General features: G+C 44.0%; 1 protein-coding gene and 2 pseudogenes across 1 annotated transcript in view; 2 read left to right on the top strand and 1 right to left on the bottom strand.

Annotated features, from left to right (window-relative positions):
- LOC139182962 (antigen WC1.1-like) overlaps nt 1-23,181 on the top strand; it is a gene marked incomplete in the record, with an annotated part of 771,738 nt that overhangs the window by 79,352 nt on the left and 669,205 nt on the right.
- Nucleotides 4,167-14,622, bottom strand: LOC139183046 (antigen WC1.1-like; annotated as a pseudogene).
- LOC109558891 (COP9 signalosome complex subunit 8 pseudogene) lies at nt 14,861-16,468 on the top strand (annotated as a pseudogene).

Raw genomic sequence — 23,181 nt, 5'->3', positions numbered from 1 at the left:
TGAATTCCTCTTCACTTTCTGCCATAAGGGTGGTGTCATCTGCATATCTGAGGTGATTGATATTTCTCTCCCAGCAATCTTGATTCCAGCTTGTGTTTCTTCCAGTCCAGCGTTATAGAACGCTACATTCCCTTAACTTGGTACTTGATCTTTGATGTTCAGATTCCCTGCTCCCTTTGTTGCAAACTGGTATACAGCCTGACTTCCCCTGCTGCCTCTTTGGAGCAGTTTTCTCAAAGCTACTGAGATGCTATATCTTCAGGGCTTCAAGTCTTAAGCATTCCACCAAATAAAATAACTCTACCAGGTTCTGACTATACCTTTTGGTCAACAAAAATCATCTTGCTAGGAAGGAGGGTGTGAATGTGGACCAAGTTTAGATACTTTTTCTAAGCAAGTGGTCGCCCTGGAACATCTCTGTGATCCCGGACGAAATCATGCCCCTCATTAGCCCTAGAAGAAGGTGAGAAAACAGGGCAGATGCACTCATCGTGTATTTCCTTTGAGGAAAATGGTGTTGAGGACCAAATCCTCTAAAAAGCATTTGAATGGAACATGGTGAAAGTGAAAGTGAAGTCGCTCAGTCGTGTCGACTCTTTGCGACCCATGGACTGTAGCCTACCACTTCCTCTGCCCATGGATTTTCCAGGCAGTAGTCTGGAGTGGATTGCCATTTCCTTCTCCAGGGGATCTTTCCCAATCCAGGGAGAGAACCTGGGTCTCCTGCATTGTAGACAGACACTAACTGTCGAGCCAATGGAACGTAGGTAATTACTAACAAACCAAAAAAAAAAAAAAATAAATAATTACTTTATTTAGAATATTTCACTTTGAGCAATTTCCCCATATAACACAATCAGAGGTCAGCACTATTCTATTGAGATACAGGCAATTAGAATATCTGCAGCATGATCTTGTATTTAATACATCATGGAAAAGTCACTGTGGATGTTCCCAGGGCACTTAGTTCAGCATCATCCATACCCAGGGTCCCCTTTCTCCCCCTGGAGCAGCCAGGGGCTCTCTCCTCCTTCCCCAGGATCAGCTTCTCTCTGTAAAGACGCTTTAGATAAGAGCCTGAAAGAGGAAAGAGAGGTATGATTTAGAACAGAGACAAGGGGGCCAGACAGTGAGTAGGAAGCAAGGTTAAGCAAGTGGTGATGAAAAAGCATCCCTGGAACCAGGGGTGGTCAGGGAGGCTCAGACTATTTCATATCAGCTACCAGTGAGGATGGATCCCAGCTGTCCTCTCAGGGTCCCAGTCCATTTACTCTCTGGGGCCTCAGCTCATGTGGAAACCCTGCATCACAGGAGACCTGTGCTCACACAGGAGCTCTGAGAAGACCTGCCTCCAGGCAGTGAAGTGCTAGTAATTCAGTTGGTGTCTGACTCTTTGCAACCCTATGAACTGTAGCCTGCCAGGCTCCTCTGTCCATGGGATTCTCCAGGCAAGAATACTGGAGTGGGTAGCCATTCATTTCTCCAGGTGATCTTCCTGCTCGAGGGATCAAACCCGGTCTACTGAATTGCAGGCAGATTCTTTACAACTGAGCCACCAGGGAAGCCCATCAAATGCATGAGATTACCCATGTTTTTGAAACTGTGAGAGGTTTGGCTTTGAAGAGCTCAAATTCACCCTTTCCTGGACAGAGACCAGAGATTACAGGGATCAGCTAATCCCCACTCCCTGTCTGAGACCTCATCCCATCTTCTTTCTTTGGGAGCACTTCCTCCCTTGGTCCCTGAGAGGCAGGAGGAGCCACAGGCACTGGTACCTCTTCGCATCATTGTAATCCTAACCAGGGGCATCAGTCCTTTGATCTGGCACTTCTGAGGGCAGAGCAGGGATCAGATGAAACCACAGTAAGGGGGTTGATCTGGGAAATACCTAAGATCCCTTCTGACCCAGAGTTTCTGAGATGCTAAATAGAGGCACCAGTCACTCCTTGTTTCAAAGATTTTTTTCTCTGAGACCATGTTTCATTTTGATGTGTCCATAAACCAAAACATGATTTTAAATATCTTAATATTTCCTGATTGAAAATATATATCTCAAAGCAACTCTCCCCACCATTGAGCATTATTAAGAATTTTGACAAACTATGCTTACACGATGTTATTTTTGAAACCAGTGTGTGTCACTTGTGATTCTTACACAGAGAGCCCAGCCCCAAATGTGCGACATCACAGAACAGCCAGAGAGGAGAAGGACAGACCAGATCGGACACAAGTGATCACTCTGGTCCATCAAAGGAAGACTGTAAAGAAAGACTTCCCTTACATCTCCTCTCTATGAGGAGGGGAAACTCTCCTCTGCAACACTCAGCTGAAGCAGGTCAGCCTCTTATTACCTGGAGCAGATCTGGAGTCAATTTTGTCCTCACCTTCTGACAGGAAGTCTAAAGTGGAGGACAAACATCACACAACCACAGAATGACCCTCCCACACCCCATGGGACCAGTCGATTAAGTCTTCGAAGAGGATGGGTCTGGCTCTTGCAGTGTAGACAGAGGCTGGGGCTCACGGGGCTGTGAGGAGGCCATCCTGTCACTTTGAGAGCTGCCTATGTGAGCCTGGGGAAGGTGTGGAGTCTGCAGATGCTGAGAAAATGCGCACACCCAGTGGGTGTGACAACCAGAGGTCCCAGGAGGGCAGGCAGAGACACCCACCTGGGCTGCCCAGAAGACCCTCCTTCTGAGTCACAAGGTGATCAAGCTCCTCATACACGGCTTCAGCAAGAGCATCTTCATAGCTGGATAAGGCTGAGAGATGCCCCAGCAGGTCAGAGATGCTGCCCCAGACACCCTGATATAGCAGGCTGAGAGATCCCCTAGCAGGTCAGAGGTGCCGCCGCAGACATCCCGGTCCAGCAGGCCCATGCTTTATCTCCCCCGATGTTCACACAGAGGCTGCCTGGACCTCAGGATCATCTCTCACCCCCCGTGCACCATGTCAGCACCTTCTCTCCTGGTCTGACCTGAATTCACAGCTCAGCCCCGACTCTCTGGTCTTGTAGGAGAGGCTATGACTTATAAAAGTTCACGCCCCAGTCCTAAGAACCTCTGTCTTCTCACCCCCTTAGAGCTCAGCACGGAGCACACGGAGTTCTTCAGACTCACAACACAGATGTGGCCTAGGTTCCCCTCCTCACACCTGCCCATCTCCTGCCTCCACACACTCTCCCTGGTCACTGGTTCCCCCGGAAGCCCACCTCTGCACTTTGCTCTCCATCTGAACACCTGAGTCAACCAGGATGATGAGGACCAGGAAGAGAAGGGACACCAGGATGAGGCAGAGGACCCCAGGCAAGGAGAAGATGTCAGGGAGAGGACTTGAAACTGGTCTGGACCCCTAAAGAGAACAAGGCAACAGGGGTGGGAGAAGGTCCTGGGCACAGAGAAACCCCTTGTGCCAGCATTTCCAGGGGCTCCAGACAATGGCATCCCAGCCTCAGACACAAGTGCACTGACAGTGACCTGGCTCCCCCAGGTCTCATCCTGAGATGGGTCAACCACTCCGGCCAGTGTGGCCCTGAGGCAGAGGCTGGGGATTGTCAGGGAGTTGCCCTGCTGAGACAGCCTCTGAGGACCTGGCTCATCCCCTCTCCTTGGGCTTCAGGAGACAGAGCATCAAACAATCTTGGGACCCGCACCTCACTGAAGAGGAGCAACACTCAGAGGCAGGTGGAGAACCTTAGATTCTACAACACAGGAACCAGTCTCCCTTGGGCCCCAGTCATGAGAAAAATGCTAGCCCCAGGAACCAAGGCAGAGGAGTTCCCCAACATAACGCCCCAGGCTCCTCCCCAACAGCCAGGGCTCCTCAGGCTCTTTCCTCTCCTGAGCTGTCAGAGGGCCCACAGAACAGGTCCCAGACTTGAGTATTCTCTCCTGCCCATGGTATTCACAGTACCTACGGCAGTTGGGGGGCAATGTTTTCCTTACACCTAAAGAGAAAAACAGCAGTGTGTGAGGAAAAGAAATTGGCCAGAAAGCAGGGCAAACCATTTTTTCCCTCCTGAGCCTGAATCAGACTCAGTCTCCACAACACCAGTGTCCCGTCCTCCAGCTCCCCGTCCTAGATCAGAGCCCCAGGACCTGGACACTGTCTAAATACAAACTCCCCACCACGCCTGGCCCAGCCCAGTGCCCCCGCAGTGCCCCAGCTCACCCAGGGTGGACCCCGAACCCCTCACTCACCAGAGCACCTCACACCAGCATCCTCCTCGTGCTTGCAGTCGCTCTGCCCCCAGGGCTCCGCAGCACAGTCCCACAGGGAGGACTCCCGGCCCCTGCACCGCACCTCGTCCAGCCAGATGCTCCCATTTCCAGGGCCAAACGCCGCAGCCCACACAGCTTCCAGGGCCTGGCCACAGCAGCTGCTGACACACCACCTCAGCCTTTGCCAGGCTCCAGGAGTCCATCGCACACAGTGCCCCCAGGAGCCACTCTATGCCAGACCCTCCAACCCGTCCTGAGCACCTTTGCTGTCTCCTCCCCTGAGCGGAGCTTCTCTCTGTCTGAAACGGCAGTCAGCCCCTCCTGTGACTGCCCTGGTGGGAGGAAGGAGCCCCCTGGGAGCCACAGGGGAGGGGGCGGGGGCTGACATACCTGTGCATGGGGCAGCAGTTGGACAGCTCTTGGGTCTTCTTTCCTGCAAACAAGAAGGAACACTGGATCAGGAACAGCTGGGGGTGATCCCCAGATAGGATTATCTAAGGTCCTTGGGTCAGTGGCAAATGACACATGGAAAACAGGCTCATTCATTAACTCCTGGGCTGGAAACTTTCACCTGCATCTGATCACAGCTGAAATTATTTAAATATTTACTTGTTAATCAGTCTTCACACCCCACAGCACAATTAAACACAGACATCTACAAATGTACACATCAGTTCAGTTCAGTTCAGTCACTCAGTCGTGTCCGACTCTGTGACCCCATGAATCGCAGCATGCCAGGCCTCCCTGTCCATCACCAACTCCCAGAGTTCACTCAGACTCACGTCCATCGAGTCAGTGATGCCATCCAGCCATCTCATCCTCTGTCGTCCCCCTTCTTCTCCTGCCCCCCAATCCCTCCCAGCATCAGAGTCTTTTCCAATGAGTCAACTTCTTCGCATGAGGTGGCCAAACTCTTAATGAAAGTTCCATTAGAAGAAGGACCTTGTATATCTTATATGTGCCATGTTTTCTGCCATTAGGACAGTGCCTGCACATTGTATGCACTCATTCAACAAATATGTATGGAAAACCTTTTTCTAATACCTAGATAAGGGCTTCATAAATAGTTATTGAGGTGAATGAATAGATGAATAAAATTCAGTAAATAAAAACTTTAATTCACACTAATCAGTGAAATAGTAAACCAAATATAAGTGAATGGTAATAGTCTATGATAATATCTCATATTAAAAAATAATCAGTCCAGAAGAACCGAGTTAATTTATACTCAAAATCTCATATACATAATTTTAATGGAAAGTTATTAGATAGATTATAAACTACTCTTACCTATATTCAGTTGTGACAAATGGCAAGTGAAGACATACTGTTGTAAAAGGAAAACTCTCTTTTCTAAATTTATTTTTAATTTGGACAATAATTGAATCTACAATGCAAGTGTTGGTTATCGAGTGTGTGATATGTGTGATAGTTGCTCAGTCGTGTACTGACTGTTTGTGACCTATGGAATGCAAGCCCGCCGGGCTACACTGTCCATAGGAGTTTTCCAGGTCAAAGAATACTGGAGTAGAATTGCTATTCCCTTTCTCCACTGGATCTTATCCCTATTCAGGAATCGAACCAGGTCTCCTGCACTGCAGTCAGTTTCTTTGCTGTCTGAGCCACCGGAAAAGTCCATAGTGTTGGTTAGGAATCTCTTAAAAGGAAATATACAGAAAGAGTTAGTAGAATTCTAAGAAGATATATGGACACATATATGTACACACTGAGTAAGGCAGAAATTTTTGCAATAGAGTAAAAAAAAAAAAAAAAAACCTACAGAGAAAAATTTGTATTGAGAAGATGTGGAAATAACAAACAAAAGACTGAAAGTATATATAAAAGAATGAAGCTGAGAGAAATAAATACAAATTCAAAGCAACACAAAAAACCAGAAGGGTAAATAGTACCTGTCATAAAGTATCAAAATTTGTATATTCTTTCCAGATCATCCTATCAAACCTCCTACCCACTCTATGCAAAGAACCTCTGAGAAAATGATGGCAGGACGTTTGTGAGCAAGTTGCTCATTTTCATGGTCAAAGACTTTACCACCTCTCAATTCCCAGTGTTTAATTGTAGGGAAAATATCATCAATAAAAGGTCTAATAGTTTAATGCCTCTTTGGCCTCAAATGGAAAAGACAGAGATGAAAAAAGAGAGGAAGGAAGGGAGTGAGCCTCTGCTTTTGAAATATCTCTCTCCACATTTTTAGCTGTGGGTTTCAGGCAACTTTCAGCATACCATTCAAGGTGTACCTGAATGGGGTGATGTGTTTGTGTCTATGCAGGGGAGGGAAAGGAGAGAGAGAAACAGAGAGAGAAATGTTGAAGGAAAGTAAGGTGCTATGGTTTAACTATTTGTTGCCTTCCCAACATTTATTTATTTCATTCAACATTTATTTTCAAATCCCAATTCCCAATGTAACAATTTTTAGTGGTGGAGCCTTCTCAAACTCTTCCCAAAAACAGAAGAAAGAAACACTTCCAAACTTATTTTATGAGGCCAACATTATTCTGATACCAAAACCAGATAAGGACACCACAAGAAAAGAAAATTACAGGCTAATACTCTGATAAATATAGGTGCAAGAATCCTCAACACAAATAGAGAAAAACTTAATTTGACAATGCTGCCCAAAAGAATCATACACCATGATCAAGTGATGTTTGTTCCAAGGATGCAAGGATAAATTAACATTCACAAACTAATCGATGTAATACACCAAATAAAGAAAACGAAGCTAAAAATCATATCTCTAAGGATGCAGAAAAAAAATGTTTGACAAATTCAAAATCCATTTATGATAAAAACTCTTTTACAAAGTAGTTATAGAAGGATTGCATCTCAATATAATTAAGGCCATATGAGAAATTCACAGCTAACATCATATTTGACTGTAAAAAACCAAAAGCTTCTCCTCTGAAGTCAGACACAAGACAAAATTATCTACTCCTCACCACTTTTATTCAACTTAGTTTTGGTAGTCCTGTCCAGATCCATCAGGCAATAAAAAGAAAATCAGACATGCAAATCTGAAAGGAAGAGGCAAAACTGACACTATTTGCACATTGAAAAGTGAAAGTGTTAGTCACTCAGTCATGTCTGACTCTTTACAACTCCAAGGACTGTAACCTGCCAGGCTCCTCTGCCCACTGGGATTCTCCAGGCAAGAATACTGGAGTGGGTTGCCATTCCCTCCTCCAGGGGATCTTCCCAACCCAGGGATCAAACCCGAGTCTCTTGCATTGCAGATGGATTCTCTACCATCAGAGTCATGAAGAAGGAGACTCCCTTACATGATATTATATATAGAAAAACCCTAAAGATTTCACCAAAAATATGAGAACTAATACACTCAGTAAAGTTGTAGAATGAAAAATCTATATACAAAAATCAGTTGCATTTCTATGCACTAACAATAAACTGCCATGAGGAGAAACTGAGAAAACAATCTGATTTACATTTGCATGAAAATGAATAAAATAATCTAGGAATAAACTTTACCAAGGAGGTGAAAGACCTGTATGCCGAGGTCCAGCCCCGGCTGATCCAGGGAGTTCGAAGCGGGGACGGTGTCAGCGAGGATCAGGATACAATAGCTTCAATTAGATATTAATTAGAGATGTAAAGGGTAATAGAATGAAGATAGCTCAGCAGGAAAATTCAGTGGAGAAAAGAGGCTGAGTAGCTTGGTTTACGCCGGGAGACCAATAAAACTTCAAGACAAGAAGTTTGCACCCACTTACGTAGGCCGCAGGCCGTCCTTCCATTCTCCCGAAGGAGAGGAGACACTGAGGCCTCCCCAGTCGGATCTTAGAAGCCCAGGCAAAATTAGTAAGCTTGGTGGGTTCCGCACTCCAGACGGAGATTCAGCCAGAGTTTGAGAGAGAGCGACATGGGGAGACCAGTATTTCGAGAAACTGATCCCAATTCTTTATTTCCATGGTCTACTTTTATACACTGAGATGTTATGCAAAAAGTCACACGGGGTCAGCAGTCCTGACTTTTATCAAAGTCAGGTGCTTCATACAAATGTATACAGAGGTCTTAGGGGTGTTACATCATCTTCTGGCCATGGGGTCTGCTGACAATTTATGACCCTCTCCTTGTGACAGCAGTCAGTCAACCAGGACACTTATTTCTCCAGGGTGATTATTCTTAAAAAAGACTCCACCTTCCGAAGGTACCAGATAAAGTTACATTCCTACAGGGTGAGAGTGTAGTGGGTTTTAATTAAGGAAAGAATTTACTTAGCCTAAGGTCTAACGTGATTAATATCAAAGGTTAATACTTATTTCTTCTATATATTCATTAATGTGTGTAAGGGCAGCGGATGTGGAGACTTAGCAACAAACATTGGCTCAACAAATGAAAAACCCTTTACCAATACAATTTCTAATCAGCCCACTATACTTATACTAATGGTTTTCTAACTTTTCTAAAGAATCTGTTTTTAGAATGTTTAAAGCATCTCGTGCCTCTCATGGTTGGGAGGCTGTGAGCAATCACATGTGGCCAGACAAGCCTGTCAGGCAGGCTAGAGAACCTTCGGAGGAGTTTGTAGGTTAAAACACTCTCGTCACACCCAGAAATTATTATTAACTGGAGCTCTAAGTTAACTCCTTCTCCCAAAGAGGTGGTGGGGGACAGCCCCCCATAAAGTCAGAGGTGTAGGTGAGAGCACAAAGTAGTAAAGTAGGCAGGCTCTGGTTATGGGGGTAGATGCTCGAGAATTTCCAGGGGGACTCCTGAGGCTCGATTCCACTTTTGCGTATGTCGAGCCTCCTTCCTCATGACCTTTGCCACGGGTGGAGATCCTCCCGGCGGCTCCCCGCACCTGTACACTGAAAACTATAAAATATTGATGAAAGACACTGAAGATGACTCAAATAAATGGAAAGATATTCTGTGCTCATGGATTGGAAGATCTAATATTATTAACATGCCCATACTACCCAAAGCAATCTACAGATTCACTGCAATCCTTACCAAAATTTCCATGGAAACTTTCACAGATACAGACAAACAATCCTAAAATTTTCATGGAACCACAAAAGACACTGAATACCAAAGCAATCTTGAGAAAGAGTAATAAAGCTGGAAGTGTCATACTTCTTGTTTTCAAACTATGTTACAAAGCTATATTAATCAAAACAGTACGTTGTTGGTATAAAAATGGACACAGAGATCAATGGAACAGAATAGAGAGCCCAGAAATAAACCCACATTTGTACGTCAATTAATTTTTTACAAAGAAGCCAAGAGCATACAATGAGGAAAGGACAGTTTTTTCAGTAAATGGCATTGGGAAACCGGACAGCCGCATGCAAAAGAATGAAACTGAACCACTATCTTACACCACACAAAAATTAACTCAAAGTAGATTAAAGACTTGATCACAAGTCCTAAAGCCATAAAATTTCTACAGGAAAAAAACCGGAAATAAAATCTTTGACATCAGTCTTCATGAGGATTTTTTGGATTTGACACCAAATCAAAGGAACAAGAGTAAAAACAAGCAGTTGGGACCACATAAGGCTACAAAGCTTCTGCCCAGTTAAGGAAACCATCAACAAAATGAAAAAGCAACCTATGGAACTGGAGAAAATATTTACATATTATATTTCTGATAATGATTATTATCCTAAATACACAAGGAACTCACACAACTCAGTAGCAAAAATCAAACAATATGGCTTTAAAACAATGGGCAGAGAAACTGATAAATATTTTTTTTAAAGAATACATACAACTTGACAATAGGTACATGAAAATGTGCTCAACACTATTAATCACCAGAACATACAAATCAAAACCACAATAAGATATCACCTCATATCCTCTAGAAAGGCTTTTATCAAAAAGAAGAAATAACAGGAGTTGAGGAGAATGTGAAGAGACAGGAAAGCTTTTGCACAGTTAGAGGGAATGTAAGTTGATGCAGCCCCTATGGAAACAGTATTGAGGTGCATCAAAAATTAAAAATAGAATTGCCATACGATTTAGCAATTTCACTTTGGGGCATTTATCTGAAGGAAACACTAACTTGAAACAACAATGTTCAGTGCAGCAACATTTGTTCAGTTGTTAGGTTCCGTCTGACTCTTTGCAACCTCATGGACTGCAGCATGCCAGGTTCTTCTGTGCTTCACTATCTCCTAAAGTTTGCTCAAATTCATGTCCACTGAATTGGTGATGCTATCTAACTATCTCATCCTCTGTGGCCCACTTCTCCTTTTGCCTTCAGTCTTTCTCAGCATCAGGGTATTTTCCAATGAGTCAGCTCTTCTCATCAGGTGGCAGAAGTACTGGAGCTTCAGCTTCAGCATCAGTCCTTCCAATGAACATTCAGAGTTGATTCCCTGAATGGACTGGTTGAATCTCCTTGCTGTCCAAGGGACTCACAATTCATTTGTCGCATCCAAGCACCACAATTCAAAAGCATCAACTCTTTGGCACTCAGCTTCTTTATAATCCAACTCTCATATCCATACATGACTACTGAAATAAACATAACTTTGACTATATGGACCTTTGTCAGCAAAGTGATGTCTCTGCTTTTTAATACTCTGTCTAGGTGTGTCATAGCTTTCCTTCCAGGGAGCAAGCCTCTTTTAATCTCATGGCTACCATCACCACCAGCAGTGATTTTGGAGCCCAAGAAAAGAAAATCTGTCTGTATCCACTTTCTCCCTTTTTATTTGCCATGAAGTGATGGGGCCAGATGCCATGATCTTAATTTTAGAATGTTGAATGTTGAGCTTTATGCCAACTTTTTCACTCTCCTCTTTTACCCTCAACAAGAAGCTCTTTAGTTCCTCTTCTCTTTCTTCCAATAGAGTAGTATCATCTGCATATCTGAGGTTGTTGATATCTCTCACGGCAATCTTGATTCCAGCTTGTGATTCATTCAGCCTGGCATTTCCCATGATGTATTCTACATATAATTTAAATAAACAGGGTGACAATATACAGCCTTGACGAATTCCTTTCCCAATTTTGAACAAGTCAGTTGTTTATATCCAGTTCCAACTGTTGCTTCTTGACCTGCATACAGGTTTCTCAGGAGGTAGATAAGGTGGTCTGGTATTCTCATCTCTTTAAGAATTTTCCACAATTCATTGTGATCCACATAGTCAAAGGCTTTAGTCTAGTCAATGAAGCAGATGTTTTTCTGGAATTCTCTGGCTTACTCTATGATCCAACAAATGTTGGCAATTTGATCTCTGGTTCCTCTGCCTTTTCTAAACCCAGTTTGTACATCTTGGAAGTTCTCAGTTCACTTATTGCTGAAACCTAGCTTGAAAAACTTTGAGCATAACCTTTCTAGCATGTGAAATGAGCACAATTGTGCAGTAGTTTGAACATTCTTTGGCACTGCCCTTCTTCAGGATTGGAATGAAAATTGACCTTCTCCAGTCCTGTGGCCACTGATGAATTTTCCAAATTTGCTGATATATTGACTGAAGCACTTTAACAGCATTACTTTTTAGTATTTTATAGCAATATATACAAGAGCCAAACAAGGTAAGTCTTCACTGATGGATGAATGGATTAAAAAAATGTAATATAGACATATATCCACCCATAAAAAAGAAGAAATTTTTGCCAGTTTCAACAAGGATGGACCTTGAAGGCATTATGCTAGGCGAAATAAATCAGACAGAGAAAGGAAAATACCATAAAATCTCATTTATATGTGTAATCTTAAAACAAAACACAAGTTCAGAGATGCTGAGTAGTTGGTGGCTGCCAGAGGTGGGGAATTTGGTGTGGCAAATGTAGTCAAAAGGTATAAATTTGAGTTGTAAAATTAATAGGTGAAGAGATATAACATACAGCATGGTGACTATAGTGAATACCATACTGTCTATTTGAAAAATGATAAGAAAATACATCTTAAACATCCTCATCATATAAGAAAAATTTTTAACTATATATATGGTCATGGATATAACTAGACTTACTGTAGTGATCATTTATCAATACACACAAATATATAAGCATTATGTTGCACACAGCAAACAATATAATGTTATGTCAATTATATCAATTAAAAACTTTTAATAAAGCAAGTTTGGAACATGTGGATTAAATTAGCTCCATCCAACTTCACTTTATAAACTCAACTTAAATGTAGCACTTAGATTTAAAATATCAAATCTGAATACTATCCTACAGGGTTGGGACAGACACAGAAACAGACAGTAAGTCACCTGCACATGAGATGTAGGCTTCCTCCTTTGGAGAGCAGGAACTGTATTCCCAAGGGTCAGAAGGACACTGCCGGACAGAGGTATCAGTTTTCCAACATTGGATTAAATCTACCCACTGGAGTCTAGAACCTTCCCTGAGACAAACAGAAGCGTTGAGACTTCCACTGTCCCCACAGCCAAGCTGTCTGCAGATCACGGACACAGTGATGTCTTCCATGGGGCTGCGGCAGACACTGCCCCAGGTCCCGTTGTAGAAAACTCCCAGCCACCCAGCACACTGCTGGTCCTCACTCACCATCCTGAGGGCCAGGAACTCTGAGATTGAAGGTAAGGAGATGGGACACAGTGAGCACCCCACTCAGTGCTCTGGGTTTTCCTCTCTCCCCAGAATTGTGAACACTCATCTCTGACTCAGCTGAGGAAGCAAATCCACTAGATAACCAGAGTGAAACCTGTCTCATTTTTATCTGACTTTGTCTGTCTTTCTAAATATTTCTATCACCATGATGTAGTGGATATGAACTGAGAGGAAGACCAACCTGGACACCTGAAAGGGAGTGGAAGCTGATACCTGCTTCCTGACAAAACATCAAAAAGAGTGTATGAAAGGGATGTGATGTGGACAGTGTGGAGGCAGATAGACTAATGGACCTGTGACTGTTTCCTTATCTGGCAAAGGAGACTTTACAGATGTGATTAAGGTAAGGACCTTGAGAGTACCCTGATGGATTAACCACCTGAGCACAGTCTAATCACAATCTTAGACTCACTATCCTTTAGAGTGGAATACTTTTCCTCGTTCTGGTTAGAAGGAGATGTGAATATAACAGTTAGAGACGTGGAGCGATGCTGGTCTGATGATGAACAGAAGGGGGTTATGAACAAAAGCAGGCAGGCAGTTTTTAGAAGCTTGAAAGGACAAGAAACAGATTCTTCCCCAGAGGCTGAGAGGTGATGTGACTCTACTGAAACCTTGATCCCCATCCAGTGAGATTCCTGCTGGACATCTAAGCTACAGAAGTGTAAGGAAGTACATGTGTTGTTTTAAACCATTAACTATGTGGAAATTTGATACAAAACAAAAAAACTAGCACCTTGGCTTTAAGACTTCTCTACCATATGTACCAGAAGAGTGAGCCCTGATTTCAAGGAAAACTGAGAAAAGGCTCTGCCAGCAAACACTACTGAGGAGAAAGGACCAGAATCTCAACTGCTGCACGAGGCAGTGAAAGCACCTCGTCTTCACGTCTGCTGGAAAGACAGGCTTCATGGGAGGAAGCCTCCTTCTCTGGTCCTTTCAGCATCTCTCCCTCAGGGTTCAGACCCCCGTCCTCCTGGACCCTCCCCTCCCCTAGCAGGTGGACAGTGTGGAGTGCTGACCTGAGCAGATGACCCCGGCGTTTCTCCTTGTGTCTGCAGTCGTGCCGCCCCCAGTCCCGGGAAGGGCACCTCCACACGTGGGACTCCTTTCCTGTGCAGTTCAGGTCGTCCAGCCAGATTGGCCCTGATCCTGCCCCGAAGTGAGCAGACCCCGTGGCATTGAGGGCTTCTCCACAGCCCAGCTGCCTGCACACCACGTGGGCATCGTCCAGGTCCCAGTAGTCATCACAGATGGTGCCCCAGGAGCCCTGGTCAAGGATCTCCACTCTGCCGGCGCAGGGACCGCCCCCAGTCCACCAGGCGGAGCTGTCTACTGTGAGGAGAGAGAAATGGACAATGAGGCGTTGACCTGGGGAATGAATAGGGTCTTCTGTCCTGTGGGACCTTCACCCGAGCAGTAGGGAGCTCTCTCCTCTGAGGCTGCAGACCCTGCTTGTTTCAGACACGGAGTCATTGCACTGGGGCAGCACCTGCGTGCGGTTTCCTGAAAAAAGAGCGATGATTAGACGGTTGGGAGGGTTGAAGAGCAGGAAACTCAGTTAAGCAAAATAATTTTTAGGAGGGGAGGGGAGTTTGGGGGGAAATGGATACATGTGTATGTATGGCTGAGTCCCTGCCTGTTCACCTGAAACTGTAACAACATTTTTAATCGGCTAAACCCAATACAAAGTAAAAAGTTCAAAATTAAAAAAAAATAATAATAATGACCTAGTGATGGAGCTGAGATGAAAGCTGTAACATACCAGTAAAGTTACCATAATCTTGGTGTTCCCTTTCTCTATGAACAGCCCTGGTCCTGACATGCCACGATTCCTGTTTTAAGCCAAGCTTTGCCCTAAGAATGAGTTAAATAAGTTGCTCTATCCTTAATCTACCCCTAAATAGAGTAAGCAAAACAAAATCCTTTCTGAAGGATTTGTTCAATTTTTTATCTACAATGTTTGTGATTTTAAAAACACTTATATAAAAGAGATCTCAAAAAAATAAAAATAAAAGAGATCTCATGGAAAACAAGAGGAAAAAGAAACATTTAGGGGGACAGAGTGGGGCCTGGTTCTGCTGAGGAGGCGCGGCGGGGGACCGGCTTGGAAAATGCCAGTGGCGGTGATGGCGGAAAGTTCCTTTAGTTTCAAAAAGTTGCTGGATCAGTGCGAGAACCAGGAGCTCGAGGCTCCAGGAGGAATTGCTACACCCCCAGTGTATGGTCAGCTTCTAGCTTTGTATCTACTCCATAATGACATGAACAATGCAAGATATCTTTGGAAAAGAATACCACCTGCTATAAAATCTGCAAACTCGGAACTTGGGGGGATCTGGTCAGTTAGCCAGCGGATCTGGCAGAGGGACTTCCCCGGGGTCTACAGCACCATCAACGCCCATCAGTGGTCTGAGGCCGTCCAACCAATCATGGAAGCTCTCAGAGATGCAACCCGGAGACGAGCCTTCGCCCTGGTCTCCCAAGCCTATACCTCCATCATTGCCGACGATTTCGCAGCCTTTGTTGGACTCCCTGTAGAGGAGGCTGTGAAAGGTATCCTTGAACAAGGCTGGCAAGCCGACTCCACCATAAGGATAGTCATGCCCAAGAAGCCAGTTGCAGGGGCCCTGGATGTTTCCTTTAACAGGTTTATTTCCTTATCAGAGCCCTCCCCTGTTCCCCCCATCCCCAAAGAGCAGCAGTTAGCCAGACTCACTGATTATGTGGCTTTCCTCAAAAACTGACCATTCTGAGTTCAAGATCCACCTTCAGAAGCCTGAATACTGACAAGTAGAGAAATGTAAAATTTTTATTTTCAATTTTATTGGATGGATGAATCACCTTGGCATACTTTACTGAGTATGTGATAAAATACATATATAATATCAAGTATATTATATATATTTTGTCCTTAAAACATGCTGAATGGTTGTTGAAACATTTCTTGTTTTGTAATGTTTGACAATTTGGAGTCCAGCAGTATTATGCAGTTTATGTTTCCTAGTGACTCGTAAATACAGCCCTCCTGCTTCTTGTAGAACAGTGGTCGTCAAGTGTTGTTCCTGCTGCAGCGCACAGCGCGTCCTCCCACCTGCACCGTAGGTTGGTAGTCGCCGTGGTGCATTGCAGTGTGAGGAGGACACCCCAGAGGCAGTGTCTGCATTGCTGGGGATAGTAATTCACACCCTCTTTGGAGACCATGCTCTTTTCCTCTGCCCACCTGAGAATCACAAATACAAAATGCTGAGACCGAGCTGAGGAACAAGACCATTTCCCTGGTAAACCAGTTTGCTTTAGATTTTTTTCTGAGAGCGTGAGTACATCCATTGCTGGCTGTGGAGGGCTTGCCATGAAAGTGCGACATTTAAGACATTTGTGAGAAGTATGAAGCTGTAATACTTCCTTTCAGAAGAAGGGAGATGTCAGTGTGGAATGCATTGTTGGGGAAAGAAGCTATTACGTGATACACTTTGTACAACTGGTCTGCAGCCTACAGGTTGCTTATGTTTATGCCTTGGGTCAGATTCTGCCCATGGGAGAAATACTGAACACGTCTTTCCTTTTTTTGTGTGACAGCCCTCTGAACATTTGAAGTTGTGTATTGTATTTTCAGGTTAAATCCACCCCCTAGTTCATTTATTCTGCCTTTGTTCAATACATATTTAATTGAATTCTTCAACTGTTTTATTGAAAGTAGTTTCTAGAGGTTTCACTATCCTGTCTTCCTGCGGATGTGTTCTAGTTTGTCATTGTCTCTATTAAAGTACAAATTTCTTAATTAAAAAAAAAAAAGAAACATTTAAAAAATTTCCCAGAGTATTTGGCTCTTAGAGTTACCTGACAGAGAGTTTATTTTATTTATTTGTATTAATTTTTATTTGAGCATAATGGCTTTACGACATTGTGGTAGCTTCTGCTGTACAGCAAATTCAATACGTTATATATACATGTAAGGGTTTCCTAGGTGACTCAGTGGTAAAAAAAAAATCTGCCTGCCAAATAGGAGACTGGGGTTCCATCCCTAGTTGGGAAGATCCTCTGGGGAAAGAAATGGCAACCCACTCCAGTATTCTTGCCTGGGAAATCCTATGGACAAAGGAGTGTCGCAGGCTACAGTCCATGAGGTCACAAAAGAGTCAGACACAACTCAGCGACCAAAGAGCAATGACACACATATATATTTCCCCTCTTTCTTGGATTTACTTTCTATTTAGGTCACCAGAGAGCACTGAGTAGAGTTCCCTGTGCTATACAATAGGTTATTATTTATCTATTTTATGTGTTCAGTTCAGTTGCTCAGTAGTGTCCGACTCTTTGTGACCCCATGAACCGCAGCACACCAGGCCTCCCTGTCCATCACCAACTCCCGGAGTTCACTCAAACTCATATCCATCGAGTCGGTGATGCCATCCAGTCAACTCAGCCTCTGTCATCCCCTTCTCCTCCTGTTCCCAATCCCTCCCAGCATCAGAGTCTTTTCCAGTGAGTCAACTCTTCACATGAGGTGGCCAAAGTATTGGAGTTTCAGCTTTAGCATCAGTCCTTCCAATGGACACCCAGGACTGATCTCCTTTAGAATGGACTGGTTGGATCTCCTTGCAGTCCAAGGGACTCTCAAGAGTCTTCTCCAACACCACAGTTCAAAAGCATCAATTCTTCGGTGCTCAGCCTTCTTCACAGTCCAACTCTCACATCCATACATGACCACTGGAAAACCATAGCCTTGACTAGACAGACCTTTGTTAAATATCAGAGCACTTCCAATTCTCTACTTCTAAGTATAAATTAACTGGAATTAATAACAAGACATCAGTTTTCTTAAGATAACATTGGGAGTTCTAATTTCACACACAGTTTCAACATCACACACTCCATTTTCATTCAGATGCTGATTTATCAAAATATGGTAGAGACACCTGTAGTATTTCCACAAATTTATCTTCAGTTGGAACCATGATTATGACATTGTGACAATGAGGAAGGTAACTTGAGATGCCAGAAAACAGGTTTGTTTAAAACAGAAGTTTCTAACTAAAATTCAAATTCACCTTGAAAATAATTATTTTTAATAAGAATGATAAAGAGAATGGAAGAAAACATTTTGAAGAGATGAATAGACTTATGACATAAGTGCTGTAGTGGTTTCACAAATGCATACTTATCAAGCAGTTTTGTATGTCAGACATACCTCAATAAAGTTCTTTTTAAAAAAGAAAAGAATTGTTTCTTTAAGGGCATCAACTAGAATCATCAAAGATCTGCTGAAGGTGAGATTACAAAAGATCACTTTTCCAATGATATTCCTGTACATAAACACCCAACAGCTGATTGGCTGTGGCTGTTAAGGACCTACTGAAGATGTCTTCAGGGCTCCCCTGTCCCACCATCCCATTAGATGGGGTGGTACTATCCTAAGACCAGCCTTCTACCTTAGGGAATTCACTGTGATAACTGACAATATCTTCCTCCAGTCCAGTTGTTCTGATGTGATTAATAACCTGGACATCCAATCTGCAATTGTGATAACAACTAGAAACATCTCTGCCAAATACTGTGAGCGCCTATTCACACCCTAGTTTCACTGCTGTCTTTCCTGCATCCACCTTGGCATAGGTCAAACACACTTAGGTAGCACTGAGTACTTCTTAAGAGTCACATCAGGTCCTCTTAGCTTCAATTCAGTTCAGTTCAGTTCCTCAGTCATGTCTGACTCTGCAACACCATGGACTGCAGCATGCCAGGCCTCCCTGTCCATCACCAACTCCCGGGGTTTACTCTATCTCATGTCCATTCAGTCGGTGATGCCATCCATCCACCTCATTCTGCCATCCCTTTCTCCTCCCACCTTCAATCTTTCCCAGCATCAGGGTCTTTTCCAATGAGTCGGTTATTCACATGAGGTGGCCAAAGTACTGGAGTTTCAGCTTCAGCATCAGTCCTTCCAATGAACACCCAGAAATGATTTCCTTTAGGAGGGACTGGTCGGATCTCTTTGCAGTCCAAGGGACTTTCGAGAGTCTTCTACAATTCTTCATCAATTCTTCAGTCTTCATCAATTCTTCTGTGCTCAGCTTTCTTTATAGTCCAACTCTCACATCCATACAGGACTACTGGAGAAACCATAGCTTTGATTAGACCAGTCTTTGCTGGCAAAGAAATGTCTCTGCTTTTTAATATGCTGTCTAGGTTGGTCATAGCTTTTCTTCCAAGGAGCAAGCATCTTTTAATTTCATGGCTGCAGTCACCATCTGCAGTGATTTTGGAGCCAAAAAGAAAAAGAAAAAAAGTCTGTCACTATTTCCACTGTTTCCCCATCTATTTGCCAGAAAGTGATGGGACCAGATGCTATGATCCTAGTTTCTGAATGTTGAGTTTTAAGCCAACTTTTTCACTCTCCTCTTTCACTATCATCAAGAGGCTCTTTAGTTCTTTGCTTTCGGCCATAAGTGATGTAATCTGCATCTAAGGTTATTGATATTTCTCCCGACAATCTTGACTCCAACTTGTGCTTCATCCAGTCCAACATTTCTCATGATGTACTCTGCATATAAGTTAAATAAGCAGGGTGACAATATACAGCCTTGACATACTCCTTTCCCGATTTGGAACCAGTCTTTTGTTCCATGTCCAGTTCTAACTGTTTGCTTCTTGACCTACATACATATTTCTCAGGATGCAGGTCAGATGGTCTGGTATTCCCATCTCTTGAAGAATTTTCCAATTTGTTGTGATCCACACAGTTAAAGGCTATGGCATAGTCAATAAAGTAGAAGTAGATGTTTTTCCGGAACTCTCTTGCATTTTCAGTGATCGAATGAATGGATGTTGGCAATTTGACCTCTGGTTCCTCTGTTTTTTCTAAATCCAGCTTGAACATCTGCAAGTTCACAGTTCATGGACCACAGCCTTGTCTAACTCAATGAAACTATGAGCCATGCCATGTAGGGCCACCCAAGACAGACGGGTCTTAGTGGAGAGTTCTGACAAGACATGGTCCACTGGAGATGGAAAGGCAGACCACTTCAGTATTCCTGCCTTGAGAACCCCATGAACTCTTAGATTCACTGCCTCTTAAATGTGATGTGCTTCAGCTACTGTGTTGTAAACTTCAAGACTTCATTTTCCTACTCCCTCAACATCCCTGCAAATGTGGTGTGAGCTCCCCACTCGATTCATCAGGTACACCAGTGTGGTGAGATTTTCCCTGCCACAAGTCCCACTTCTGGCCTCCTCTGACTGTGACCTAGGGACATTTAAATGCACCACTGAATTTCTCTCACACCTTTTCCTTGTGTAACTGCACCATGACTTCGGGTATTGTCACTTGTCCATGGGTCTTCACATGCCCTTTTGGGTCACCATTGTTTGGTTGAGCCTGTTCTATTGGCATATCACCCACATACCAACCTGACAGAGTGTGGTGACTCTGACTTTTAGGACCAAAGAGGATAATAAACCTTGTTGCCTACAACTCTCCTATGACACCCCCCCCTCCACCATCAATGTAGCCACACCCTACTGACCATTATGTCAAAGAATACAGAACAATTACCATGCTGAGACTGTGTCACAGAAGTCAAATCCAGAAGCTGAATCTGTATGAAACTTTTGACCTCACCTCTGCCTCCTGTGACACATCACAAAGACCCTTCACCCAAGTATGTTCTAAAGGCTGTATCCGTAATCTCGAGTCATTCTGGTAATAAGACAGAGGCTTTTCCTGCTAGAAATCCCCATACAGACCAGACAGGACTTACCTGAGCAGACTACTCCAGCATCCTCATCTTGGGAATGGCTATCATTATGATAGTCTTTAATATTAGAATGCCTACAGTCACTGACAGTTGATTCTACCCCTTCACATGAAGTATACAAAAGCCAAATGGGGCCAAGTCCTGGCCCAAAATAAGCCCCTCCAGGAAAACCAATGGCAGCTCCACACCCCAGCTGTCTGCACACTACAGATGCATCCTTCAAGGTCCAGTCCAGATCATCCACTGTGCCCCATTCTCCTTGGTGCTTCACTTCCACTCTCCCCTCACAGCGGTGGGCTCCATCCTTCAGCCTCAGCTCCAGAGCTGCAAGAGAGACACACGACAGGAAAGATTTTAGGAGACTTAGAGTGGCATAATATTTAAAACATTAGCTCTCTGAGGAGCAAAACAGTGCATGGGATATAGTATTTCCTGACCTCTGTGGTATAAGCATTCCCAGCGTGGCTAACTCTAAGCCCCCAGTGTGTCATCACTGAACAGGGAACAGGAAGGGAGGCACCAAGTATTTCTCAGGAGCCTGTGGAACCAGCTCCAGGGACACCACTGAGGACAGGCCTTCAGAGACTCTGGATGTTGCCCTCCCTGTAGATGTGCCCAAGGATACTAGGGCCCAGCTTCTCCATCTCAGTTGCAGCTCATGGCGCGGGATCCAGGGAGGAATGCTCCCTCTCCTTCCCTGTCCATAGGAAGCATCTCATCCAGCTCAGGAACAGAGGGCTGGGGTAACGGGCTCTAAAATGTCCTGGTTATTCCTGCCATCTGGTGTTCATATCTTTGTGTAATTCCACACTCCAATGTACCTGTAACACGCATCTAACAAATGGAATTTGACAAAAGTCATGAGATGTCACTTTAGCGATTAAATCATAAGATGACTCTGGTTTCTGCACATAAAAAGGAGTTCATTAGTAGGAACATCATAGATGGAGACATTCCCAGTGTTCAGTTCAGTTCAGTTCAGTCACTCAGTCATGTCTGATTCTTTGAGACCCCATGGACTACAGTACGCCAGGCCTCCCTGTCCATCACCAACTCACGGAGTTTACTCAGACTCATATCCATTCAGTCAGTGATGCCATTCAAGCATCTCATCCTCTGTTGTCCCCTTTTCCCCCCACCTTCAGTCTTTCCCAGCATCAGAAGACTCTACTTAAAAAAAAAAAGAACCAACCAGATATTTTGTGATTCTCTGATAGCTCAGTTGCTAAAGAATCCACCTGCAATGCAGTAGACCCCGGTTCAAATCCTGCCTCAGGAATATATGCTGGAGAAGGAATAGGCTACCCACTGCAGTCTTCTCTTGTGGCTCAGCTGGTAAAGAATCAGTCTGAAATGCTGGAGACTTGGGTTTGATACTTGGGTTGGGAAGACCCCCTGGAGAAGGGAAAGACTACCCACTCCAGTAAGGCCTGGAGAATTCCATGGACTGTGTACCCATGGGGTCACAAAGAGTCAAACATGACTGAGTGACTTTCACTTCTTCAGTTCTTCAACCAGATATTTTGAAGCTGAATAATAAATGAATGGGCTTCCCAGGTAGCACTAGTGGTAAAGAACCTGTCTGCAAGTGCAGGAAATGTAAGAGACTTGGGTTTGATCCCTGGGTCCAGAAGATCCCCTGGAGGAGTGCATGACAACCCACTTCAGTATTCTTGCCTGGAGAATCCTATGGACAGAGGAGCCTGGTGGGCTACAGTCCATAGGGTCAAAAAGAGTCAGACATGACTGAGGTGACTTAACATGCACAATACAATGAGTAAACTGAAGAATTCAGCACAGGGATTCAACAACAGACTTGACCAAGGGAAAGAAAAAGAAAAAAGAATAAATGTGTTAGAATAAAGATTAGTTGAAAGCATCCAAATAGAGGAGCAAAAAGAGAGTGAAAGGAATATAGAAAGCCAGTGGACACCATAAAGAGAAACAGTGTATGGACTGGAGTCATCGCAGAAGAAGTGAAGGAGAAAAGAATTAAGGGCTGAGGACTTCCCTGGTGGTGTAGTGGTTAAGAATCCACCTGCCAAAGTAGGGAACATGGGTTCAACCCCTGGCCCAGAAAGATTCCACATGCCGCAGAGCAACTAAGCCAGTGTGCCACAGCTGCTGAAACCTGTGCACCTAGAGCCTGTGGTCTCCAGCAAGAGAAGCCACTGCAGTGAGAAGCCTGTGCACTGCAGTAAGGAGTAGCCCCTGCTTCCCACAGTGAGAGAAAGCCCGCATGCAGCAAGGAGACCTAGCACAGCCAAAAATAAATAATTATAAAAAAGAAAGAAAGACAGGCTGCGAATTTCCAAACCTGGGGAAAAATCTGTGCATCTAAGTTTAAGAAGCTAATAAGTCACCCCAAAATTTCAATCCAAAACAACCTTCTCCAAGACTCACAGAGTAAACTGTTCAAATGCAAAGAGAAAGAGAGAATTCTGAAAGTCTAAAGAGAAGAAAAAAATCTGTCACCCAAGAGAACTCCCATAAGGAGATCAGCGGATTTGTCCAAAGAAACCTTGCAGACCACGACAGAAGGATTGGTAACATACTCCACCCTCACTCAGGGGAAAACAGCTCCCAGGGAGGGAGGGACAGGAGAGGTCACGAGAGAAAGTGCTCCCTAC

This window comes from Bos indicus, chromosome 5 (genome assembly GCF_029378745.1).
Source record: "Bos indicus isolate NIAB-ARS_2022 breed Sahiwal x Tharparkar chromosome 5, NIAB-ARS_B.indTharparkar_mat_pri_1.0, whole genome shotgun sequence".
Taxonomy (NCBI): Eukaryota; Metazoa; Chordata; class Mammalia; order Artiodactyla; family Bovidae; genus Bos; species Bos indicus.
Note: the sequence above shows the minus strand (reverse complement) of the source record. Positions and strands in the feature narration are given on the sequence as shown.